Here is a 27,813-nt window from a genome sequence, read left to right on the forward strand (position 1 = left end):
TGCAGCCAAAAAGTTTCTTCCTCATATCTGTCAGATCACAAAAGCATCCAATACAGCAGGATAAGGTTGCCAGAAAACCCCAAGACTTTCAAAAATGTATTATTTAGTATAGTGGCTTAGCAATGAAGCTGTACCAGAAATGACACCCAGGCTTAGGACAGTAAGCCTTTTTGCCAATGAATTTCTTGTAAAGTCAACAATTATAATTTATTCTGATCCTTTGTGTCATCATATTAGTAGTTATTTTTCAGCAATCCCAGAGCAGCAACAAATAATGCCATAGAAGAGGACTGATATAATTACAGGCTGAAAAAGATAGGCCAGCACCCTTACACTCAAAACTACCCTCTGTGGCTCCTTCATACCCCATATGTTGCTAATAAAACTGTTTGAATCATACCTATGAGACAGTTTTACTGATATTGTATCAGGTCCCTGGGTTCTTTGTATGAGATACGATGTCACCAGCACTATAACTATGCAAATTTTGTGATACAGGATCCCACTGGACACGGTATTACATACGTAATTCGCAGTATGAAACTGTGCATTAACAATAATTCTAGTGTTATATAAATGAAACCACTATGTTTATTGAAAAGCTTGCCACACTACAACGAAATCAAATTTAAAAAGCAATAAAGAGCGACTGATGTGCTCATAGCAAAGATGGCAACATTGCTGTTTTTCCCCAAACAATGTAAATTTTGCTTTGTGTTCACATGCAGTACTTTATAGAAACTTTTAGCACTGGCACTAGACAAATGTAACCCCCAACAACAACATTAATTAATGACTTAAAATAGGAACCTTCAGAGTCCCACTTCTAGAAACAATCATGTGATGTTCAGCAAGAACCACTGTATTCACATACAGTGAATTCTCAGCTTCTACTACTAACCATAGTATTATAAAGGCTAGGAAATGCAGCATTAAAAGCCCAACAGCTTGGGCATATCAACACACAACGTGCTGAAGCACCTCAGAAACATCATCTTCTGGTCAGAAAACACCAGCACTCCAATTCTGCATCCAGCCTCAGACCTCTGCGTGACCTCAGGCAAACGAGGCTTCATCCCAGCTGGTATCACATGCATCAAGGTCCCTCATCTCTTCCTGCATAACAACGGGGTCAGTGCTTTATAAACATCACAAATACCTGCAAAAAGGCTCATCAGAGATCATAAAAATAAGCGTTGCAAGGAGAGACAGAAAGGTGCAATCCGAAACCTGACAGTGCAGGCAGCTCAATACACATTCCCCTCTTCCATGTTTCCAGTGATTTCTTCCCTCCACTACTGGTTTGCTGCAGGTGGGGAATGCTGGAGCTTGGGAGTATTTTTAAAAGAAATCAGAAAAAAGGTACCAGGCTGGCATTGTAAAGTAAGTCTGGTAAAGAGCCAGACTAAGGAGATAAAAGGACACGATTTCGCCAAGGTGCCGTGAGAATTAATAAACCAGATAATTTTATAAAGTAAATTGTACAGTAAATTTGTGTAGTAAATTGTCTAATACATATGGGGAAAACCACAGCTCAGTATTCCCTGGTAATATTTTTAATGCCTTCCACTACAGCTAGAAAACATAAATGACACACAGCACAAGCAGCTAAGGAGTCTCACACTGAGAAGCACCGGCTTTAAGTAACTGATGCAAGAAAAACAGAGTTGTAACCAAGCACTCTAAGGAAGATAAAGAACTGACTGATTCCTGTAACTTGTGTGCTTCCACTACAGGGGTAGCTTAAGCAGTAACTTCTCCTACAGTTTTCCTTGACACCACTCTCTGTGCAATACAAAAGCCATAACAGTTTTATTCTGTTTAAAAATCAATAAATTGCAGCTTAGGTGACATCTGACAAGGCAGAAAGCTCATGCTCCACTCCATGAACATTCTGCCCTCTGGTATTGCTGCTATGTTTTATCATCATACAGTCTGGAGAGAATTATATACCTATTTTCAAAGTTTGTAAAAAAAATCCCCCTCCTCCCCAAATATGGCCCAAAGCTGTTATGAAGCAACTTATTTTTAGAAAAAGCACTTATGCAGATACTTAATTTTAATTAATAGTCTCAGTGACTTCAACATTTGCACAGTGAGACAACTCCACGCTTCAATTAAAGCCTGCACAGAAATGCTGTGCTGATTCATGGCCAAAAGCATGACAGGAACATCATTATATAAAATGCTCTTAAAATTTAAAGAAAAAAAAAACAGCAACCTTGCCCTCAAACAGAGCATTAGAAACACTCTAAAACTCACAGCTTGAGCAGAACTTACAGGTTGCTGAATATCAGAGTGCTAGGGGGAAGATACAGTCAATGAAATAGTTTCAGGTTGGGCAAAAGAATTTTGGGGAAATATCTTAACTAAGTGAAAGCAATAAAAGCCCCAGGTCTCCATCCTTGGCATCTACCATCTGCCAAGGCTGGATTTTCAGGAGTGGAGAATTCTTAACCAGAAAGTGGAGGCAGCTGCACCTTTACTTCTGATGTCTTGCTCTCTTTTTCCATTGTTCACATGGCAGATAAATGGATTTCTTTCAATAAACAATTAATTACACCCAGTTCAGTTCCCCCAGAGATTATTGGGGACATTTTCAGCAGACAGTCACTTCCAGGGAACAGTCACTCTGAGTTGTAATTCTGTCTATCATAATATACCTATAATAAATCTAATTTTGAAATTATCTGACACACAAGAAACACTAGTTAAGTTTTCCTCACTTTCTGTGTAATATCATAAACTGTAAGCTTTAAATTTTAGGCAGAAACTTTAAAGGTAATTGGTAACAAATTTTTGTTAAAATACTCCGGTCTTATTTATAAGCAAAACTGTGGTTCTCTACTACCAACTCAGAATTTCAGAAGTTTAAGCATAAGAAAACCTTCATTCCAGGACAGGCAAGCAATACTTAAAAAGTAATCCCACGATGCTTTTATTAGGGCATCAAGAGGCACAAGGCATCAGGTACCAATAGCCTTATGAAGGCTGATGGCAAAACTCAGATAAAGGTAAAAATTTTTTAGCAGCCACTAAGAGTTAAACTGTTTAAAGAAATGCCAAGTATGAGAAGTGGCTTCCCAAACAACCTACTTCTTTTGTCCTTCATTCCAACTAACCACCTGGTGCTGTGCCATGAATCTGGCTGCTAGACAATGGGGCAGGCAGAAGTCACAGGAGTTTGCTGCTAGCTAGCATCCCACCTCCTTGGGATGCTCCTTTGGGTGTGAGCATCCACCATCCAGCCCCAGAATCACCCCCTCCCCACAACAGATGCTTCAGGAAACCACTGAGCTAAAGACACTTCAACTTGCAGAACCTCCATCAAACGAGGCTTCTCATTGCAAAGCTGTGCTACACCACCAACAGTGAAGAGAGACCAAGTTGCCTCTTCTCTGCCTCTGTCACCAGCACAGTCCAGCCCAGGAGACAGACAACCCAAGCAGTAAAACGGATACACAAGCACAGGTAGAAAATTAACACCTCAGCAGTTTCTTCCCAAGATATCCACTTCACTCCTGCTGAGTGCCAGCCCTGCCAGCCTGCCCTGACTCACAAGGGAGCAGAGATAAAACCAAGCCCAGCCAGACCTGCCTTGGCCCTGCACAGCATCTGCTTGTGCGTTTCCCCCACCCTTTCACACCTAATTTACAGAGTACATTATCCACCCTGATCTCATCTGACCAGTGACTAGAATTAGAATCAGTTCATTGATTAGCACTTAAGTGAGATGCAGAAAGAAAACAGAACACACTGCAAGACTTTCTGAAAATGCATTATTTTTTATTCCAACTCCATTAAGCAGTCCAGTACTTCTGAAGGATTAATGAAAAAATCATCAAGAAATAATCCAGAAGAGGAATGCTGATTCTCAGGGAACATGCCAACACATGATGAAGAGCAGACACCTCTCTAGCAGTGAAGAGTAAAGCCAGGATGTTCAAAGAACTTCAGGGACATGTGACCTTGCCCACTTGATCCAGTCACTGAGTTTATTTGATTTTTATGAAACAGCATTTTGATAATTCCTCCTTGAATATCAGATTCACTCTAATACTCACCAATTTACAACACAGTCATTATTCTCACAAAACTCACAACACATTTTTTCCACTCCCAGTTTTAGTAAAGACCAGAAAAGTCTGCCTAAACATCCAGAACAGAAAACATTACCTTAAAATTAATACCAAAAAGCAATCAATGAGTGTATGTATAATAAGGATTATTTCCACAAACTTTGCGAAGCACAATGTTTCATTTACAGCTGTTATTTTATAAGCAGGAACTGAAGGCAAGCCCAGGAAGAGTAGAAGTAAATAAGTTTCTGAACAAACAACTTACAGAGATGCTTTTTAACAGGACCAGACAAAACATTCCTTAAAGTTGCATTTACGAGCCAAAGCTGACCTGAGGCACCACACTGAGTATGTAAGAGAGAACCTACATGGATACTGACCTTAATAAAACTAGAGGGGTAAATTTTGCACAGGGAAGACATGCTCTTGAACAAATGTTTTCCAATGTATTAGGCACACAGAAGCTTTTTTCTGCATCAAGAACCACACGTCACGTTCCCTAAACTGCTTCTTTTCTTGACCAAACACGCTGTGGACAACCTACAGAGGATGCCCCTCGGTGTTCCTCTTTGAGGTTCCAATCTGCAGTTTCCACTAACAATGAAAATAAGTGGATTTTTTTCCCCCCCTCAAAAATCAGTCAAATTTAAGATGGCCTTTTCTAAGCTCATGTGCAAAAAAATACCCTAAGTGATTAGAGACTGTCAACACCAAGAGAAGTTCTGATGGAGATTTTTATTGACTTTAAATCAAGCACAGACCCAAAACCACAGTAATGTAAAAGTAGGGAAAGCTGAGGATGACAAGCAGCATGAGTTGCTGTGTAAGATGCATGAGGATCCGAGAAAACAACTAGTGACTGGTCTTGGTCTAATTTAAAACACAAATTCCACACTAATCCCACACTTACCAGGCCTTCCTAGATCTACTTATGTGTAAAACCCAATAAAACTACATGAGCGATATTGAACTGTGTATCCCAACATCAGTCTCAGGTGAGGAACTTTACTCAAGACCCTAGCACACCTCACAACAGAGGTCATTAAGGTTAATATCCCAGGCAGAGCTGCTCTCCAGCCAGACATCAGGACTGTGCCCTTGTATCACACCAGAGTGCATACGTTCTCTACAAATACTCTTCCATCATCTTTTCACCCACTGAGGAGGTACAACTGGTAAAGGGAGGAGAGCTGGCCCACAAAAATTCACGATGTTTCCAACCTTTTCCCAATCCTTCACATGTTCTGCAGCTGCTCTACTAAATCCTTGGCCAGACCTCAGGTTGTTCTGCTTCTCTAGATCCACTCCTATGGAGCTAGGCTGGGAGAGCTGGCTGGGAGTTCAGCCAGGAGAAGAGAAGGCTCCAGGGAGATCTCAGAGCGCCTTCCAGTGCCTAAAGGGGCTCCAAGAGAGCTGAAGAGCAACCGTGGACAAAGGCCTGGAGTGACATGACAAGGGGGAATGGCTTCCCACTGCCAGAGGGCAGGGTTCGATTAGCTATCAGGAAGGCATTCCTGACTGCTGGGCTGTGAGGTCCTGGCACAGGTTGCCCAGAGAAGCTGTGGCTGCCCCATCTTTGGAAGTGTCCAAGGCCAGGTTGGAACAGGGCTTGAAGCAACCTGGGCTAGTGGAAGGTGTCCCTGCCCATGACAAAGGACTGGAACAAGATGAGCTTTACAGGCCCTTCCAATCCAAACTATTCTGTGACCTTTCAGTTCTGAAAAGTGACCCCCCACCATGTCACCAAAAATATCTCTTCAATGGATCATAAAATTAATTTAAACACTTAAAGACAACATCTCAATTTCTTATTTGGATACTATAGAACATACTTGAAGCTTTCTTTGCAGAAGTTTTGTTAGCAGAAGCAATAAGCCCTAACAGCACTGAACCTTTAAAACAACTCTCAACAGCCTGAAGTCCCAGATCCACATCCCAAGACCCAAACTGTAAATCACCTTCCTGATCATAATGAACCAAATGTTTAATAAGACTGGACACATTTAATTCTTTGTACTCCATAGATTAAAGAACAATTAAGAGGCTGGAAGCAGAAAATTGGCTTAAGCTGAAGTTACTCAATTGTGTGGACAGAATTCTTTTGTATGCAGGACAGCATTTGCATATCTAACATAAAATATTTTAAATAGCTTTATATTGACTTAAAAATAGCATTTTAAATAGATTCTTACTACAGTAAAAAGTTTGCTTTACATCTGAGTAACTAGATCACCAGATGTAAAAAACCCCACATGCCCCATGCAGAACATGCAAGCTCTTGCCCATTCCTCTCTCTGCCTCAAACTCTGAGTTGTAGAGCTTTAGACCATCATAATCAATTAAATAAAATTCAGAATATAATGTTCTAATACTGTCTTTAAAGTTAAATCCAATACTGGCCAACGCTTACCAGGTTACACACGCTAAGCAGTTCCAGTAATAATCACAATGAATGTGTAATTTATGGCCATTCACCTTGATTTATATGAACTATCATATATAAGTCTCACACATTCATTTTAAGTCATTGGGAAGAATCCCATTTTTCCTGATCTGAATCAATGTTCAGTCTGAACTTAGGCACTTCATATTTTTTTGCATTAAACAGAATCGTTCTTTGCACATAGGGGAGGATGCCTGGGGCTGCACAGTCCTTTGTAATCTCAGCAACTGGCCCTATCATTCCCTGTGATAGTTATGCTGAAAAAAATAAGATCAACCAAATTTCCAACTGCCCTTCCAACTGCGGGAGAAACAGATCAGCCCATTCTTTACTTCTGACGAAAATGCCCTGCAAAGGTCAGCCTTTCACATGAAATACAGATCATTAACACTGAACACACAACTACTTCGATGTTCACTTTTTGTTTGTATAACTGGAATTCCATTGTACCTATTTCAGGATGTTCTATACTTTATATATATACAGATATATAGAGATATATATACATATATATATACATATATGTGCATATGTATACACACACTCCCCACTAGCTTGTTTCCAAAACTGATATATAATGGAAGGGTTGCTTACTGAATCAGAAAGAAGCCACCCAAAGTTAAGTCATTTCTCTCAAAGTATTGTGCTGATAAGACAAACTATAATTTATCAAATAAGCTTCACAGTAGCCTGCCCTGACTGCAAAAAGCACTAAACTACACAATATGGATTGGAAAAAGCAGGTGCAAAGTGTGCCAATTGCCTAACTGGGAAGTGTTACTTATTTTTACCACAAGCCACAGTTACTCTGTCCCATGGAGAGACAGCCTTCTCCTCAAGGCTGTTAAGTCTCTTCTAGAACATAAAATCTAGACCCAAAACTTGTACTGCAGCATCTAAGCTTAAGCAGCTTCTAAAACAGTGTTTACTCTAGACCTGGGTCTACGCTGACCTAGGCAACAGCCTACCACATCACTTCAAACATACCTCACATACAGAAAAGGACTGATGTTCCCTCAGTCCTCATTATAAACAGCAACACTGACAGATTAAAAAAAACCCCACAATATTTATGGGAAGGAGAAGAGGGGTGGGTTACAATCATCCTGAGTCAGACAAGTCACACTACACCACCTGATGTTACACTGCCAGGCACTGTAAAAGCAAGCCTGGCCCAGGCTTGGAAATTCCATAGTCTACAGAAAACCCATGAAAATAAAATAATACCAAAAATAATAAAATTTAAAAAGAGCCCTCATGGGTTTAGCATAGAGCTTCCAAAAGTTATCAAAGTATAGCATTCTTATTTCAATTCCTGAGTGATCCAAAGATAATCAGTTTTTTTCCCCTCAATCAAAATCCATGCAAGTAACTCTCACCTAGCACAAGTTACATGCCAACACAAGTGACAGAAGGACTGTGTGTACAGGACATCTGATTTCCCCTAAGCGTGTCTAGATGCCAATTAGCCTAAAATAATTTAGTTCCTGAGTCTCCAAAAAGACACAGTTATGTTAAATTATGAGAACCCCAGAAGCCAAACATCCACCTTGAAAAATGCTTTAGCCTTATTGGTTTGCAGACACTAACTGCAGAAACAGCACCCAAACAATTTTAATTTGTGACCTTTTAACATAAATGGTAATTTCTTTGACTAGTTCTTTTATAGCCCATCCCATGTTCCTCCAAATACAAGCTGCCCAAAAATACTCTGCGTGAAAAACTAAATGTTCCCAGTGACAACTCTGATCACGTCATTCTTTGCACATGAACACTGAAAGATGCAACAACAGCAAAAACCACTAGTTATTCTTATAACTTCAGACTAAATCCTAAATATAGTAAGTTTTCAAATTCTCTTTCCTAAAATTCAAATAATATGTTCATTGCTTTAACCAAAAGCTAGCAAAGTACAACTTGTATTGTGCTGCAGGCCATAAAGGGAACGTTCTTTATTTGAATCATGGTTGGATGAAGATGAAAAGTAGTTTTTGAAAATTTACAACAGTTCTGACACTACTGTGTGTTCCTCGTTACAAGTTATCCCCCTCTATTTATCAGACTGAGTCCAGACCTTTCACTACCTTCAAAAAGATAGTTTTTATCAATTCTTCACTTCTTTATATCCAATCATAGGAAAACTGCATAGAATATGGGGGAAATCCCTGGTTGAGAAAAAAAACAGGGGTAAGAGAAGGACCACAGCAGCTGCTTCAGTCAGGCAGGAGAGGCTGTGGTTGAAAAGTAACATTTAGTAATTACGAGTAATGCACTCAGGTGACCTTTTGTTAGCACCCACCTATCCTAAGTAACCATTTGGCCGTGTAAAAAATGTTCCCAAGTAAAGAGAACTTGTTTGGAACTATCAGCAGCTCTTTCTCCTCTTCTCCACCTTGGACTGACATATCACCAGCACTGCTTCCAGTACTTCACAGCAGACAGCTGTATTTTGCTTGTGAATTCCCTGGAATTCTTCGTTTCTCTACCTCAAATGAAGCTTTCCCCAAAATTAAACTGTTCTTAGATTAATTTTTGGAGAGTATCTGGGAGGCTTCATTTCATATTAAACAGGCTGTGCTTGCCTGTGGCAGCCTTTGTTAGCTCTGTACATTCAGACATTGGGTTTACAGGTGGAAAAGCAAAGTCTCAATTATGGAGAGATTTCAATACTAAAAAATACCTTAAATTTGACTTTCTGAAAAATATATTACCAGCCTTCAAGTCGGTCTTTACATGCAGCATTACAGAACAAAAGATCATGTGCTGAGATGCAAATACAGGTTTGAAACAAGACCACAGCTACATTATTTTATTGCAGGGCAAACACCTGACATCAGTCCCTGACATCAGACCGTGCAGGTGCCTCAAGGAGCCACCACAACTACACCTACAAGCAGGGAATGTTCTAAACAGAAAGGGCAAGGAGAGCCTGCAACTGATTCCAGAGCTTCCCAGATGATCCAGGATGCGAATGTAGAGGTGGTGAAAATGTAGTCTGTCACCACATGCAACAAAGCCTTGCAGGAGCAGACAGAGGAGCTCTGACCTTTCCGCAAGCTGCCGGAGTCCCAACTTACAGGACACAAGTGACTGCTGCTGTTTTCAAAGACTTTTAAAGGCTTTGCTAGCAAAGGCCTTTGCTAAAATGTTCTTTCTCTCCTTCTTTCTTCACATACTGTTTGCTGTGGGATAACAGATAAAGCCTCCAACTCAGGCAGTTCCTCAAAGGACTCCGGGGAACACCTGGAGATCTCTCAAGATGCTGGACACTAACAGGGTATGAAACAGCTACACTGCAGTAAAGATCACCTGAAACAAGGTGTCCAAGCTCGGACGTGCAATTAAGTGTCTCAGAACTACAAACACCACCTAGAAATCCAGAGCCATTTAGTTTGGAATCACACAGGAATTACTAGCGAGGTCACTTAGGAGGTGTCATCCTTACAGAACAGCATCCAGTTCAATGACAGAGAGCACAGACCTCAATGGCAAATCTCAGGGCTCCCTAAATACTCACCTGTGCATTAAACACCACATACAGTCTAAAACACCAGCAATAAAACCTTCTATAACAGCATCCCACCAACTCTTCCAATTTGTTTTCAGCATAAATGTACAAAGACTTTACATGCTTATATGAAAACTCAGCAAATTAAAGCTGACATGAGCTGCAACACAGCATTTTTTAACTAAGAGGAAGAATCAAACCAGTATTTCTCTACTTTGTTTTCCCACTGTTTAAAATGGTTTCTGTACACCTCTGCTGTGAAATAAGCTGAGTAGCAGTTACCTCACCACAACATTTTTCAAACACTTATTGTTGATAAAGAAGCTTTCATCCTATAACCACTAAAACTTTTCTTCTCAAAGCAGGATAGCAGCTGAAGTTCAGTCACATAACAGAAGTCTTCAGAGAGGTTTACCAAAAATGAAAGATATTTTATTTCTCAAAGCAAAATAACACATTGCACTTGGAAGATGTTTGCTCTCCATACTGACTAACACCTGTTACATACCTGAAGGGGTTTCTTGAGCAAGCCAAGTCTCCCCAGCAATTCCTGGCTGTAATTACACTGATCAAATCATCCCCACATGCATTAAAAAAATGGAAAGCAAGGAGGAGTGTCTTAATGGATCAACAGTTTCTTCTGATTTCATACAGCACATTAAAAGAATAAACATGGAAAATTCTGGCCATACATTAAGGCAATTCTTACACCCAAAAAACTTGACAATATAGCATTGAGTACCAACACAGGTTTTTTTTTCATAAATTATGATCTAAACAGAATACTAGTCAATTCACCAAAAGATATCAAAGATATCCCTTTATTACAAATGATCCAAGTATCCCCCTTGAGGCTATGGCTATCAGAAAGCATTTAGTTGGCTCCCAAGCCAATAGTTTTCGGATCTGTTTTATTATGAAACTGTAACACATTTTCAATAACTTTTAGCTTTGCTATACAGAGCAACAAATAATTTCCCAGAACTCCTTTGGAAAACCTGACATGCGAAATGATTCTCTAGTCAACTTGTGTATTATTAAGCTGAAAAAAAAACCCATACACTGGATCATTTGATCACTGGAGAAAATGGAAAAGTATTGGGAGCTTCAGGACAGATGGACGAACTTCAGGTCATATAAAACACTACCAAGGCTGTATTTGAAGAAAAATGTGAAAGTTTGTGAAAGCGCCCCGGGTGAAAATACTTTGTGTTGCTAAGAAACATCATCCCTGATGATGGATGAATTAAATTGTCTCAGTTAGCAGAGCCAACTCCAGGCATCCCTCGTTTATTAGTAGAATGTTTTCTTGTACTGGTAATTTATTTCAACAGCTACATACAAATAAAAAGCCCTACCTTGAAATGAAACTGAGAATTTCAAACTTGCATAATTAATGCTAGGAGACAGAATAGAGTTTACATCTTGAACAGAATTCAATAACTAACATTTAAAAATGTAAACTTTGAAAATCAGTATTAATACATCCAGACCATTAAGAACTTATTTCAGGATAAAATGAAGCGTATATTTCTGCAGTGAAATATATTGTTCAACTTCCAACACAACATACAATAATCCAGTGAAGAATAAAACTCTTCAAATATTTCTAAGTACTGAACAACATCGATATTCAGGTAACCACATTTTTAACATCACTGAGAGAAAAGCATATTAATTTGTCATGAATTGTTATGATGACACCAACATAAAAATTACACATGAAGGAAATAATGCAAACCACCTCACTTGCTTTTCTCACATGGATGTTGTCTTCGTGTTTCACCCAGTTGTTTTATTCATATCTTACTTACTGCTTCTCCTGCAGAACACATTTGTGAAGTTAGAGCAGTGTTATCTTTCCATTTCTCAAGTGTTTGCTGATGAACTCTCATAGATCATACCTGCTTTGCCAACCACGCAGTGCCTTAAGTGAAGTCCCTTCAAAAAGGTATAGCTAGAGCAGAGGACGGCCACCAGCTGCACATTGGGCCAGAGGAGCTCACCTGAAAGGGGAAAGAACAGAGAGCACATCTCACCTGGCACAGCCTTAAGAAACAACAGCAAAAGCAAAGCACAGCGAGCAGGGAGCCCCAGCGTGAGCAGGACAGTCCTGAGATCAGGAAGCAGACACCCGACTGCTGCTCGGAGATGAGGGAAAAGGGCAGGGCTTTCTTAATAACCCAGAAAGGAACAGGCAGAATTTTATGCCACCCAGAAACCAACAGGGTTGTTGCGCTGAGAATAAACCAAGGGCAAAGACCCATTTTGCAAGAACACAGTTGGAAAAGGGGAGAATCATTAAAGAAAATAAATTTTCACTTGTCTGATGGCAAGGCTTTGGGGCTTTACTTCCTATTTACTGGAGTGTGTTCTAATGGAGATTTCACATTGGAAGTTCCAAGTTTTAGGCCCAGGGAGTCCAATTTAAGGAAAAAGGTGGAAAATCCTCTATAAACTGTGCTTCAGATCGCATCACAGCTTCCAAGCCAGAAATTACCACACACAGTAATACACAGGGGCAACCACAGAGGCTCTTCTTCACAAATAACACCACCACAGAGCAGAGTTACCACTGGAGAGCCCAAGGAGAAGTATTAAACAATGATACCCATTTGGCTGCACTAGAGGAGGTGCATTTCTTATGGGCCTAATAAGGAAGAGCTTTACAATCTGAGCAGAAGCCTTTCAAAATCTCAGAGGACATGTCTTATCTGCACCACTTCTGCTTCTGGAATCCCAGAAATCCTGAAGACAGAAGGCAGATTAGACTGCAGCTTTCCTAGGCACAGATGTTGCAATCACATCTGCCTTAACTGTAAGCCACAGTCCTTGCTACTTTCCAACTCTTTTGCAGCATCTCTTAGTTGCTTTGGTTTGGGAAATGCCAGTGCAGAGGATAAAATCAAGTGTTTCTGATCACATCAGGTATAGAAAAACATCAACATAGAAATGCCTGCAGATTATGTTACAAGCAAATAGCATGAAAGACAAGGGTTTGAAGTAGAGAGACCATTTTCTTGCCCTCCCTCTCCCTTGTCTACATGATTCACAAAATAAACACTTCAAATATTGAGATCTGATTGATCAAAGATTTTTTTCAAAGTGTCAATCTGCAGCCATGAAGAATAACCATTTGTGTATGGATCACACACAGAAGTATAATTAAAGGTGAGTTTTACACATCACTCCAACAAACTGAACCACCACCGACCCATGGGTGCTGATCCATGTAAATGTTCTCCAAGCTTTTTTTCTTTTAACTCATTAAAAAAATCCCCTCCCTTAACACCTATACCTACAAGATGCTGGATTTAATTTGTCCAATTTTGTACAAGATAGACACAGACAGAAAGAACTGAGACCAGCAATGGTCCCAAAGACTATGAAGGGATCAGAGCACAATCCACCCATTCTGCTCCAAAGGTCAGGTCTGCAACAAGGTCCAGGTTGCAGGACTCTGAAAACAATAAGCTTCTTCTTCTTGACATTTTCATTGTAGGATTATTTAATGTTTTATTTATCACTTGGATGATATACAAAATAGTTGTGGAGGTTGGCAGTTACCTTGGAAGGACTGTGAGCATTCTGGGAAGCAGAGTTCTACTTGAAAAAAGTGGGACTAAATGACTAACAAAACTGAAACCAGAGTTTTAATACTGAACTTCTAATACTGATTTTTCAAAAATTAAAAATAATTCGAATTTTTTATAATAATAATAGGAGCATTGTATGCAAAAGATGGTAAGATTCATTCTGTCCATCACTGACTAAGGTTGTATACGATGTTGAGGTCTCAATACAGAAACAGGAAACAAAAGCTCTGAAGAAAAACCAAGCAATCTGGGAGAGTTAAACAGGCTTGGTGAGTACAAAAACAAAGATGAGTAGAGAAAGGGGGCGCAGGCTTCAAAATAGGTTACAAGCAATTACAAGAATCATGTCCCACTACTGCAATATCCACAGCAGAACAAAAAAAAAGAACCAACTCAAGAAGCTTAACGGGTTAGAAAAAAAAAATTAGAATAGTATTAGAGGAAATATGCTACCTCCAGGGATAGTTAAACAAGGGATTAGGTTATGGAGGGGTTACACAAATCTTCACTGATTGTTTTTAAGACCTGGTTAGAGGAACATGTCAGAAATGGCCTATACATATCTATCTTTACACTGAGCTGTATGCTCACACATACAGTACAGGGCCTCAGTGCAGAGTGATGACCTCCAGAGACCCACGTTTTCTTTGCTAAACTTAAAGGCTGCACGAGTTTAGGCTCCTGCCAGGAGACTCAGCAGGTGACCTCACTGCTCCTTAGAGCTCCAAGCAGGCTTTTGATATCCCTCTTTTCTAAATAGCCAAGGCAGGCTGTGATTGACAATCTTCCCTCACATCAAGCATGCTACCTTAAACGTGAAGGACTCTGAATGATTCACCGGGGAAATAAAGTCAAAGTACAGAGAAGGAAATGGCAACTGATCCCGGGAATCCCATCCTGAGAAGGAAATCACAACTGCCCAACTGGGCAAGGATGTGCACAGCCCATTAGTACCTAGAGCTACAGGTAGTTATATTTTCTTTTCTAGCACCTACAATAAATAAGCCTTAATAAAAAGCAGTATTTAACAAAGTACTTAGAGAAACAGGGAGGGAAGGTTTGACGTTTCTGAGCTTATTTTCACAGCAGTATGAAAGGAAATGAGGTAGAGTCAGAGCTAATTCTCCTTATATAATTTCACACGGAATGATTAGTTCTGCCCCAACAGTAACAGCTTTCCAGAGGGTCCTACTTGTCTCCAAGATTGCATACAGATGCTCTAAGTGTAGCTTCCCTATTCTCCACTGACAACCAACTTAAAAGGCCAATATAATATTCATTTTCCTACAGAATGAAATTCACAGTGTGAATAGTAAAATAATGTCAGAGCTACCATGAAACTGCACTTGCGTGTTGGGGGCTGCGGCTTTTAAAAGTTTAATTGTGAAATGGATTCACAGAGAGGCACATGCAAAGCCTCCTGGAGCTTTAGGTGTGTCCCCTGGTCACCAGAGACGTCCAAGAGCAGCACAAGCTATGGCTGGACAACAAGAGGGCAAAGGCACAGAGGAGGAGCATTTGTGTCACATGCCCTGCTGGATTTTTTCCCTTTAGAAGGCAGGTTTCAATCATTCCTGTGTTAATGCTCCCCCTCTCTTAAGCCTGATTAGGAAAGACATTCCACATGCTGAAGGTGGTGGAATTCCTTAGTCACCTGGGTCGCTTCTGGGTGAAATACCAATTACTGGTAATTCACTGGAACAAGGCCTACAAAAAAAAAGAAAGCCCTAAAAGACACCCCTCAGCCCAATGGTGAACATATCACATGGATAAATCCTAAAACTCTTTGCAAAAACTTGTAATAGGTATTAGTACTTTTATAAAGCACTGCAGTGCTTTGTGTTTTTAATCCTTGAATAGACACTAGTGGAAAAGCCATATTCAATTCCAAAATTGCTACTGCAAATTCCAGCTCAGTTACTACTATTCCTTTAAAAACATACAAGTTTGTAAAGGATATACACAAATATACATAATAGTAAATTTAACTATCAATGAAGAACTTAAATCACACCCCAAAACGGCATGCAAAATAATATTATAAGAACCTTAAATGTGTATATCTTGCAGTTTTTAGCACAACCATTTGTTTTACAAAAGACCTACAGATTAAATACAAAGCACACTATTAGTTATAGGCACAAGAACAACCAATTTTTTATGCCTTGCCAGAAATAATGACTAATTAGGCCAGCACCACCCTGCAGTCATTTCCATAAATCTTGCCTTTATGTTTAAATCACAACAAAAAGAAAACTGACTTAACAACAACAAGAGCATATTTCTCATTAAAGTTTTCTTAAAGTAAGATCAGGACAAGAAATTATTCTCTGAAGTCAACATAACAATGTTACTGTTTATCTGGAGAACTTTAACTCAAACCAAACACAAAGTTACACTCAGAAATTTGCTGTACTGAACTGCAATCCAGTAGTCAGACAAGGTAATTGGGAAAACTTTTAACTGGGAAATCACCAAACACGGAATTTCACAGAATCCTGATGGATTTCTTCCTTTGCAAATTCATCTCACAGCTTATTCCTTGCGTAAACCTTGAAAAGAAACGGAATATAAAAGACTCAATATGTTCAACTACTTGTTGAATTTTTGTTTTCTGGCATATTTGTATGTAAAGTAAATATCAAAGCAGAAAGATGTGTAGGAAATACGATGCTGAGCATCAGATGAAACGAGAAGCTGTACTTCAATTAAGATTTTAGTTTTAAAATTATGGTGCTTCTGAGAAATCACTTGTTTAATTATATGCACCATGCAAGATATTTATAAAAACACCTTATTTTCACTATGCAACAGGGACTTTATTTCTATATTATTTACAAAGGTGTCACCCAGTAAATAAAATAAACCCCAATAAAACAGAATCAAGATCCACACAGTCAAATACTCCATAATAATGTAATTAATGCAAGGCTTTGAGGTTGTTTTTCCCTCTCCAAACCAATCTGGTTGGAAAGAAGAGGAAAAACAGAGATATTTTTCCAAGAGCTGGTCTAGAAACAGTGCTATCCCTCTCTCTTCTTTCTCCCAAATATTCTGCCACTACAGTCACACACCATCACTGCTCTAGCTAATCATCCATTCTGAGTTTCCAGCATTCCCAAACATTTACTCTTGCACACACAAGGGTTTGATAATTCTCAAAGGGCTTCCATACAATGGCTTTACAACACTTCTGTTTCTACTATGAACATTTTATTAGGCTTTCGGAGGATGAACCAAAATTCTCAGTTCTTGAGAGAAATAACTCATGGCAACAGCGAGGTCTCCATCCTTCATTCCAACATGCTTGACCACTGAATCCTGCCAGGGTGAGTAATGCCCAACATGGGACATGGATTCCATCCCAGAGAAGAAATAAAGCAGTGCATCATATTAAATCTGCATCCAATTACTCAGGCGTGAACTTGAGGGGTGTGTTTTTCCCTCAATGACAGCTTCTAAAAACGACTGTGAAAGCAATCTTGCACTTTGGATGGCATTTTATTCATCAAGACCACGATCACCACAAGTTTTCTGCTGCCAGAGGCATGGCCAAAGTAACCTTTTTAAGAACTGCTGTTGTAGCTCCAAGAAGAAAACATTCCCACGGTATTTATGGCAGTATCATACTTGTCCCATTGAGCATCACTAACACGGACAACCTGCTGCACAAACAGGCATCTGACTGCTCAAAAATAAGGTTGGAACAAAACTGGAAAATAGCACGTGAAGCCACACTGTTGTAGAGCTACAATACAGATGTTTTCAGATGCAAAATTGGTTAAATTCCCCTTTTTTTGGTCACACTGACATTAATTTTTCCACCGATTTTCCATAACAATTCAGCAAAACTACAACACTTCAGCAAAATTAAGTTATGAAGAATGTATTTCATCCAGTTGCATCTGAAGTGCCAAGAAGAAAACTTCTGCTAATCACATACATATTAAATTTTTCATGTTTGATTATATGTAAACCTGCACATACACAAATATCCAAACTAAAATTGCTTATACAGCACTAACTTGGGATTTGTGTGTCTCAACTGTTTGTGTTCTTTGTTTCAACCCTAAAAAAACAATTATTCAAGGGGTAAAAAAACCAAACCACACTCAGTGCCTGTTTACCTCCAACTTCTGCATTTCATCATTAATGTTACACAGTTCATTGTTAATTTCAGACATTCCTCCAGTTCTCATTCGGACATCAAAGAGCTGCACATACCCAAAATACCAGCAATCTGAAATCCTGACTTCCCTACTTACTAAATAAATGACTAAAAGTCATTTATAACTTGAAAAGATCTTTGATTTCTTGCCTACAGGAAATACTGCCGATCAAAAATAAAACATATATATATACGCTCCCATATAGCCATATAGGTGGGGTCCAGTTTTGGGATAATAGACTGTTGGGAGACGAGGTTTTCAGATTTATATTTCATACTCTGTCTGGTGCTTCACACGTTTATTTTTACTTTCACATCTGACGTGCAGCAATATGGCCAGCGAAGGTGCGCGTTTAAGACACCCTTTGATATAAATCCATGGAGAAGTGAAATTCACACTGGGATTTGTGTCCTTCCAGCACTCAGGCACTGCTTCCCCACTGCTAACTGCACCACTTACGGATGGCTGGGGGCAGGGGGAGGCTGCCTCTCCACAGCCCCCTGTTAACAATTCTGCCACCAAAGATTAACATGATTTTCCTGCTTTACAAACTTGGTAGAGTACATTTCTCACTTACAAATGGAGGGAAAAAAACCATGATAGCCATTTTTTTTTTCTATGGAATCCTAACAGCCTTGCATATGTATTTAGAGTTTGTTCTTCAATTTTGCAATTCTTTTGGATTAGAAGTAATAGTAAATTATACAAGTAATCCCAGACAATGAGACACTTGCTCTGTTCAAGTGAGCAAATCATTTGCCTTTGTTTTTCTACTACTCCCACTACACAGCAGCTCATGTCTCAAGCAGTGGCACATAGAGGCCCTAAAACAGAAGAGTCAACATTAAGGTCCTGTTATTTATACCAGCATCACAGAACAGAATTATTAAATACTTTGGGTAGGAAGGAACCTTAAACACCATCTAGTTCCAAACATCTGCCATGGGCAGGCCACCTTCCACTAGCCCAGGTTGCTCCAAGTCCCATCCAGCCTGGCCTTGAATACTTACAACAACTAAACACTCATATCACTAAAAGCCAAACCTCAAAATATATTTTCAGCATATTTCCTTACACCAGAACACAATCCTGTTCGCACAGGAACATATATATGTTTCTTCTGAACACACAGTTTAAGGATTCAATTCTTATGGGAAAAACAGTTAACTCAGTTATTTAACCAGGGAACATCTCAACTCTTTGGACAAGACTTCATCTTTGCAGCTGGAAGAGCTAACACAAGACAACATTTTACATTAAATGCAAAAAGCTCAACAGCTGCAGGAGAAATGCCTTATCCCAATGGCTCGACTATCCAGAACAGTTTTGGATAAACATATTCTCATCTTGTGAAGCCAAACAATGAGATGCATATATATTTTATTTATTTTCTACAAGTTAGAATCCAGATCTAACAAGTCAGATTACAAACAGTAAGGAATCTGAATACAGCAAATGCTTCTAAAACTACTGGCCCCTCCCTACATCAGGAAGTGCCTGGGGGCAATCACAGCTTCCAACAGCCATTCAGGTTTTGCCCAAGAAGTTTATTCCAGGAGTCCTGAGTGAAGGAAAGTACAGTGGTAACACACTGTTTTGATGATAGAATGTATGTACACTCTCACCAGTGCAGGACATTGGTCAGAGACCACAAACCTCCACAGCTCTGATCAAAACAGAAAGTAGCAGAGTCCACTCTGCAGACTGGGTCAGAGGCCTACAGTGCCCAAGTCCTGTGGCTCTGAGCTATGGGCTCAAAGCACTTTGCAGTCACAGGGTGTAGAAAACATTTATAAAAAGCTAAGCCAGGAACTTTTTGTTTTCATATTCTCAAATTTTATTGAGCAGAAATGTTGGAGGATAGTTTATTGCTTTTACCGGCCACTCTAAAATGGGCCTCCAGCCAACTAGGTCTTTAAAATATGTCTATATCTTACTTTTAAAACAACATTAAGGAAGTTGTATAAGTTTTACATTGGAGTCTGAGTGACTTAGCAGCAAAAGGGACACATTTCAGCTGTAACACAGGCATGACTTCTGCAACAGCACCTGCTGCACTTGGTACTGATCCTAAGGCAGGAGAGAGACACACAAGAGTTAATTAACAGGCATTTAACTCGTGGCAAATCCCAGAAGGCTGAAATTCAGGTGTAACAGTATTACTGCATGAGAATTCAAACTGTGCATTTACCAGCTGAGGGAGGAATTTGGTGCTCTGTTTGTAAAGTACCAACACCTGGAGCTGAACAGAGCTTGCTTCTAGTTTCTACCATCACTATCAATCAACTGGGAAACTGATCCAAAAGTTTGTAAACAACACGTGTTTACAAGATGTATTTGTATACTCTTACATTTGTAAACACCACGGTGTTTACAAATACAGTGAGGATGACCTACACTTTTTTATCTATGGCAGGCACATAGATACAAAAAGAGTCAGCACTGATTTAAAATCCTGCCTGCCCTTAATTGATTTGTGTAACCTGGATTCACGCACTTAAACTGATTTTAGTACACCTGGACTTCCAAGAAGAGGGAGAAAAAAGATGAAGCAAGAAGAATACACTCTACATTAGGCCTTGAAAGCTTCAATTAAAATTCAATACTGTGCTTTGTATAGAGGCTCTTAACATGAAAACCCTGTCATGGTTAAGATTTAAGGTTAACCAGGTTAATAGAGTCCAATAAAATAGCTCTATTGAATTATGCCAAACCATTGTCATAAGCCACACTAAAACCTGCTGCTCGACTTTACCTGTCTATTGGCTAAACTGAATCACAGTAATGTGCACCCACTTCTCATCAGCCAGAAAACCCTCCCATAAACTAAACTTCAAACTCTTTCCCCACTTCTTAAAAATAAAAAAAAAAAAAAAAGTAATAAAGTTCATGTATTTGCACCTTAAAGGGTTTCTCTCCTCCAGTCTGCTGCTCTAGCCACTGCAGTCATGTGTTAAAACCTGCCAAGTCCCACTCATCCCAGACACACTTCCCTAAACTTCGGATATGCTTTGCAAACTACACTTAAGCAACTCCTCAGCTGCAAAGCAGTATGTCCCACGGCACTTTCAGCCTAAAATAATAAAACCAAAATCTATGTATTTTTTAAAACTTAAGCGTTCTTAATGTTTCTCGGTTTTCCTTCTATAAAGCACGATGCTACGCCAAAACTAAGGCACATTTTTTCAGGTAGTTTCACCAGCAGAACTGTTTGCATACGCTAACATTTTGACGCTTGGAGCTGCAAAAAACCTTAAAGCAGTTTCATTCCACTTAACTGCTTAAAAAAAAAAAAAAAAAAAAAAAAAAAAGGCAGCCGCTGGACGTGAAAGCAAAAAAGCAAAAAACCCAAAAGGTAAAAACAAGAGTGTCTGCCGGGAAGGGCACTTTAAACGCGGGGTGGTGCAGCCCGAGCTCCCCCAGCAGCACCTGCGGGGCCAGGCCCGGCCAGGCCGCGCCGCCGCCCGGGGCAGGGCCGGGGGGAGCCGAGGGGGCCCGGCAGCCCCTGCCCGCCCTGCCCGGCCCGGCAGCCATGTTGGGGCGGCCTGGAGGCGGCACCGGGGCTCCCGGGGGGACGAGCGGCCCTGACGCCCCCCAGCCAGGCTCCATCCCAAGGGGTCCACCCTCCGCAGGTGCCGGAGCAGCGGCGGGCGGAGCCGGGTCCTCTGGGCTCCCCTCGGCTCTACTCGGCTCCCCCCGCCCGGAGCCCCCTCTCCACGCCGGTCCTGCCGAGCGCCCGCCCCGCTGACCCCTTCCCTCCCTCCCGGGCTGGCGCGGGCGGCCCCGCTGCTCACCCCACCCCGAGGGCGCTCACCTCCTCCTCCTCCTCCTCTTCCTCCTCCTCTTCCTCCTCGCTCCCGCCTGGAGACCGTCGGCACCGACGCGCCGCCGTGCCGGCCCCTCCCTCGGCTCAGAGCCGGCCCCCCTCCCGCCCCGCCGCCCGGGGACCCTCCCTGCCCGCGGGGAGAGGGGACCCGCCACCCGGGGGGCTCCCCCCGGGATGTCCCGGCTGATGGAGCGGGGCGGGGGGGGGGGGGGGGGGGTGAGGAGAAGGGAACCTGAGCGAAGTGATGCGGAGGGGGAACCAAACCGCGTGAATGAAGCGAGGAGACACTCAGGAAGAGTTTGGGAGGGGTGGAAGGGGTAAATAACGCGGAGTTGTTCGCCAGGTGGGCTAAATAAAAAAAAATTAAAACCAACGATTTTCTGGGAGAAGCAGCTGAAAAGAGTGAAAATCGGGGCTGTTCCCGGTTAGAAATGAGTAGGAGGTGTGTGTTTTTTCCCTAACTCAAGCCTTCTCAGGTGGTGCTGCTCCTGGGAGAGCTGGGCAGGTGTTACCATAGAATCATCACAGAATCACAGAATAGTTTGTGTTCGAAGGGACCTTTAAAGCTCATCTCATTCCAACCCCCCCTGCCACGGGCAGGGACACCTTCCACTAGACCAGGTTGCTCCAAGCCCTGTCCAGCCTGGCCTTGGACCAGGGATCCAGGGGCAGCCACAGCTTCTCTGGGCAACCTGTGCCAGGGCCTCCCCACCCTCACAGGGAAGGATTTCTTCCTCATATGTAATCTAAACCTACTCTCTCTCAACTTGAACCCATTCCCCCTTGTCCTGTCACTACGTGCCCTTGCAAATAGTCTTGCCCCATCTTTCCTGTAAGTTTCCTTAAGGTACTGGAAGGCCACAATTATGTCACCTCAAAGCCTTCTCTTTTTCAGGCTGAACAATCCCAATTCTCTCAACCTTTTCTCATAGGAGATGTGCTCCATCCCTTAGATCAACTCCTCCGGAATGTTATCATTCCAGCCAGGTGTGTCAACCCTCTTTTTGGCCACATGGCAAACCTCTCCAGGAAAACTCTTTTAGAAGAGAAATGTTTTGTCACACTGACTCAGTTTAGCGTGGTGTTATCTCTGGTATGTAGACATAAACTTTTTTTATTTTTTTTAATAGGAAGTCAAAATGAGTAACATCTAATGGAGTGACAAAGCAAAATTTCCACAGAGTACAGCTGTGAGAAGCATCAACACCAGTAACTTGAGGAGTTATGTATTTTTTCCTGCTCTGGCTAGTCAGTGATTATGAAAGAGTGACAAGAAGGCTGATTTGCATAAGAAATACCCTCAGGACAATGCAGAGTTTTGTTTCACAAGTTTTTAGGTTCAAAAAGCCAAGTAAAGTTGTTTTCCAATAACTTTCCACTGTCCTGCACTTTTGAATTCCTGACTCTGTCAAGCTATGGAAATGCCAGAATGCAGACAGTTCTTCCTGGGTTTTACCTAGGCAGAAGTGGTAAAACCTGAAAATCTTTTAATATTTATTACACACCTTATAAATAATTTTGTAAGATTGTGTCTTTCAAACGGGGTGACAGATGAGGAGACCTTCAGTCTGGCTGAATAATTTGCCCCCAGCGTGTGCTGGAACACAGACAAACAGGATGTTTTAGCCCCAATTTATTGATAGAAAAATTGAGACAAGGAAGTGAAGGCATTTATTTTTCAAGCGTAAAAGTGCTCATTTGTAAGCAGGCAATTTAGGCTCGAACTTTTTTTTTCCCTTTTTTTTTTTGAGGAAAAGGACCGTGTATATACAGTTCCCATTGAAATTACACTTGAGGCACCCAAGCAGAAAGACTTTGGCCATACTCTTTTGGGGTCCTGCAACCCTAATCCCATGTTCTAATTGGCCAGTAATCTGTGGACAGATATTGTAACAGTTCCTTTAGAATATTTTTCTACTTCTCGCTCATTTGCATACTAATGGCATAAAAATAGGCACTTCCTGCCAGTAATTAGTTAGAGCCCAGAATTTAAAGAAAGAAAAACACCACAGCATTATGGTAGACGGATGGTACTGAGGAAGCTGCAGAAAAGAGTCACTTCTCTGGTGCTCAGAGAGTGCCTTTAATTTAGAGTTCAAGGCTGGCAACTCTGTTACCTCTGTGTAACAGGGATTAACTGTTTGCTTGGCCTAATAACTTTGCCTCTAATGAGCCTTTCTAACTTTTTTCATGGCAAATCACTCGATCTGTCCTGCACCCAGGCTTGCTGCTGTAAAACTGTAAAATCTTTTTCTTTTTTTGCCTTTTTCCCAGAAAGAATAATGCTGGAGGTGAAGTCTGCACCGTGAGCAGAGTTCCGTGTGGATCACCGGGACTCAGACCATCACAGAGGCTGCTCAAAGGTTCTTCACCTAATGAGGCACTGTGAAACTTTTACTACATCAAGTCATATGCAAGTTCCAGGTTTAAAGAGCCCTTTAAGAGCTGGAGAGCTTTGGGTGTACATAAGGGGTTGTTTGACCTCTCATGTGTAGGCCATAGACTTAAGTGCAAACCAAGCTGGTGATAGCTAGAAATGTTCCTCTTCTGACAGCAACATAGGAAGCTTTTAGTTAAGAAATCACAGAATCACAGAATGGTTTGTATTGGGAGAGACCTTAAAGATCGTCCAGTTTCAATTAACTTGAACGAGAGAGTGAAAGTTTATTTTGCTGCTTTCATTCCCCTGACTTCTGGACATCCTCAGTACATGGAGCTCCTGGAGAGGGTTCAGCAGAGGCTACAGACAAAATTAAGAGACTCTCTGTTACGAGGAAAGGCTGAGGGAGCTGGGCCTGTTCAGCCTGGAGAAGGGACACTGAGAGGGGACCTAATCAATGTCTATCAGTGTCTGCAGGGAGGGGGCAGAGGATGGACCAGGCTCTGCTCAGGGATGCCCAGCAATGGAACAAGAGGAACGGGCAGGAAATGATGCCCAGGAAGTTCCACCTGAACATGGGGAAGAGCTTCTTTCCTGTGCAGTGACTGAGCACTGGAACAGATCACCCAGAGAGAGTGTGGAGTCTCCCTCACTGGAGGTAATCCAGACCCATCTGGACACAATCCTGTGCTGTGTGCTCTGGGATGGCCCTGCTTGAGCAGTGAGTTTGGACCAGGTGACCCACTGTGGTCCCTTCCAACCTGACCCATTCTGTGATTCTGTGAGATAAATATTACAAATTACATTCTCCAGGGCTATCAAACTGACACCTTCAGCAAAGAATTAAAAGGAGAAACTCTTCCCATGGTGATACTTAGAAAAAATTTCAGCAATTACTGTTTGCAATCTATGATCAGACAATACTGATCTCCAGCAATGCAATCTAAAAGCTCATGAGATGAATCTGGAATCTGCAGTTAATTATATACCTTTAACTTATTTACCTATTTCAAGAGCAAAGTAATTATTAAATGTATTAATACATGGACTGTAACTATTAGTTTCTTTAGAGCCACTGCTCTCAAAGAACCATGGGATGAATCTGATAAATGGTGTCTGTGCTGCTTAAGACTGAGACCTGAAATGCAGCAGTAAATGTTTGGTCTCCTGAATGGGATCCAGAATCACAGAATGGTTTGTGTTGGAATGGACCTTAAAGATCATGAAGTTCCAAGCCCCCCGCCATGGAGAGGGTCAACTTCCACTATCCCAGGTTGCTCCAAGCACCATCCAACCTGGCCTGAAACACTTCCAGGGATGGGGCAGCCACAGCTTCCCTGGGCATCCTGTGCCAGGGCCTTACCACCCTCACAGGCAAGAATTTCTTCCTAATATCCTGTCTAAACATGACCTCTTTCAGTTTCGAACTCTTTCCCTCTTTTCCTGTCACTCCAGGCCCTTGTCCAAAGTCCCTCTCCAGCTCTCTTGGAGCCCTTTAAGCACTGGAAGGAGCTCTAAGGTCTTCCCAGAGCCTTCTCTTCTCCAGACTGAGTAGCTCAACTCGCAGCCTGTCTCTAATAGCAGAGGGGCTCCAGCCCTCAGAGCATCTTTGTGGCCTTCTCTGGACACCCTCCAGCAAGTCCACATCCTTCTGCTGTTAGGATGAATCAAAGTTAGGTATTTACTTAGACCTTCTAAGGAAAGCCTGGAGAGAGTTTATGCTCTTTACAGACGTGAAATACCTACCCCAAATTAAGCCAACATACTCACATTCCATCAGCACAACTCTGAGTGCCTGAGCACTCTCGAGGGAGTGGTCAAGCAGTTGGGGTGACTCACCTGTGAGACTGTGATTACAATGAAAGACTGCAGTGTGGAGAGGAAGCTCCTGCATCCCTTTGACATTCACCATCTAAAGTCTTTTTCCAGGGACAGCCATTGGTAGTTCTTTCTCTGTGTGAGCAAGGCCAAGATTTGAGTTGCAGCCTAATGGTTCAAGCATTTGCAAAAAAAAAATGAGAGATTTCAGTTGAAATTAAAACTAGAAATTGGTAGGAATTTAAAACAGTGTCTCCGTTGTCTCGTGATGGGCTCTTCTGTCCTGGGTCAAGAGGTGGAGAAAGGAATGAAACTTGGGAGTGGGGCTGATGCTGCCTAGTGACAGTAGCTCTGAGTTTACACCTCCTTGGTCCAGGTGCTCAGTGGGAAGCATCCTCTTGGTTTCAAACTTCACTAAAAAAAAGCCTTTTCCACCTTTCTTACACCTTTTTATTTCCCTTTCCTTCCACCCATCCCACTTTGTTGCTAATCTTAATGTCAAGCATGTATGAAACTCTCTATTACGTTGTGCTGAAAAGTGAAATTGTGTCACTTTTTTTTTTTATCTTGAAAAACAAACCTTGTGAAGCTTGTATCCAGCAGAACTATAGTGCCAGAAAGTATTTTCCTGAAAACTTTGAGACTGTAGCTTATTAAAGCACAGATCCTTGAGATGATTGGGTCTATTCCATTAGTAGATTTATAAAGTGTGCAGACTGGATAAACAACAGTGACAGCTTGGGGAAGTGTATGCACCTGTTTATTAAAAAGACGTTAACAAGGGCAAATCTAAAATAAGAACATGTACCACAACCCAATTTTCAGCAAATTTTTATGCATGCCTACACTTAAGGTTACCAATGTTATTGGCAATTTCTCTCTCTCTTTTCTCTCTCAGAAGTACACGGCAACTGATGAGCACGGAGCATCTGTGGCAAAGGAAAAAAACACCGTCTTCAAATTTTGAGGAGCAAACATGACCCTTTCTGTTTCTACTGCTTCCCACCCACATTCAGTTAGTGTAAGAGAAGAAGGAAAATGAGGGGAAAAAAAAAAAAAAGGCAGAAATATTTTCTTTGCGGGGAAGGACCAAAGAATGTATTATTTTCTCAGTCACAAGCAAGCACTTTCATCACCTCTGCTTTCATTTTGCTCCATATCATAAGTGACAGGGAATTTTTTATATATTACTGGTGTAACTTAGAAGAGGTCACATGTCTAAAAGTTCTCCTGCGGGAGTCTTCTTTTGGATGTATGCAAATTTTACAGTGCTTATGCCACTTGTAATTTGGAGATAGGTATAAGCAAATGCATATGCATATGTAAAATGGAGATTATATGTGTATATGCAATTTTGCAGAATTAATCAACCAAGAATGTACAAAAACTATAAATGGTTTGTTGAAATTTGGCTCAAAAAAGATTTATGAATTATCCTGCTATAGCAGCTTTCACTCAATGATGCGAAATGCACTTTTTTATTAATAATTAATAACTTATGAGATTTACATGATAATGGGGCTTTAAGCAACCTGGTCTAGTGGAAGATGTCCCTGCCCATGGCAGGGAGTTGGAACAACATGGTCTTTAAGGTCCCTTCCAACCCAAATGATTTAATGATTCTATGATAATATTATTGCCCCAGAATAGCATTTTAACAACATATCCCAATCTTGAGAGGACCTGTTCGTACCTATGTTTATTCACAATTGCTGTAGTGGTGTTTTTTACAAACCTACCAGCCTGGAGCCCCTCCAGGATTAGATCTTAATCCCTAAAGATATGTAAGTGCTCCCATCTCCTTTCTAGGGATTGAAAGCTGGAAACTGCATGGCTAAATGCATGCAAGTTTATATATAAGGTTAATAATGGAGTAAAGAATTAAAATTTAGGCTCCAAACTTGTCAAGTGTATTGTAATGAAAATCACAAACTCTTCTTGGAGTCACCTTTATGTCAGTAGTTGATATGAATATCTGAAGACAAATCAAAGCC

At 41.1% G+C, this 27,813-nt stretch overlaps 1 protein-coding gene and 1 long non-coding RNA gene across 11 annotated transcripts in view; one reads left to right on the plus strand and one right to left on the minus strand.

The window, feature by feature from the left end:
- Nucleotides 1–21,762, minus strand: part of GTDC1 (glycosyltransferase like domain containing 1) — a 209,085-nt gene extending 187,323 nt beyond the window's left edge. For 2 of the 10 annotated variants that reach the window (XR_010432042.1, XM_064661651.1), the window contains exons 1-2: nt 21,610–21,715; nt 11,935–12,036 (exon numbers count right to left, since the gene is read on the minus strand). The gene's annotated coding sequence lies outside the window, so the exon portion shown is untranslated. Of the gene's footprint in view, nt 1–10,538; nt 10,637–11,844; nt 12,037–21,609 lie in introns of those variants that run through there. The other 8 variants (XM_064661654.1, XM_064661650.1, XM_064661649.1 and 5 more) reach the window with 7 other exon arrangements.
- On the plus strand, nt 21,242–27,546 carry LOC135417455 (uncharacterized). The gene is made up of 3 exons (XR_010432043.1): nt 21,242–21,427; nt 22,752–24,659; nt 26,718–27,546. It is a non-coding gene; the product is annotated as an uncharacterized LOC135417455 (long non-coding RNA).
- The last annotated feature ends 267 nt before the right edge of the window (nt 27,547–27,813 follow it).

This window comes from Pseudopipra pipra, chromosome 7, assembly GCF_036250125.1.
Source record: "Pseudopipra pipra isolate bDixPip1 chromosome 7, bDixPip1.hap1, whole genome shotgun sequence".
Taxonomy (NCBI): domain Eukaryota; kingdom Metazoa; phylum Chordata; class Aves; order Passeriformes; family Pipridae; genus Pseudopipra; species Pseudopipra pipra.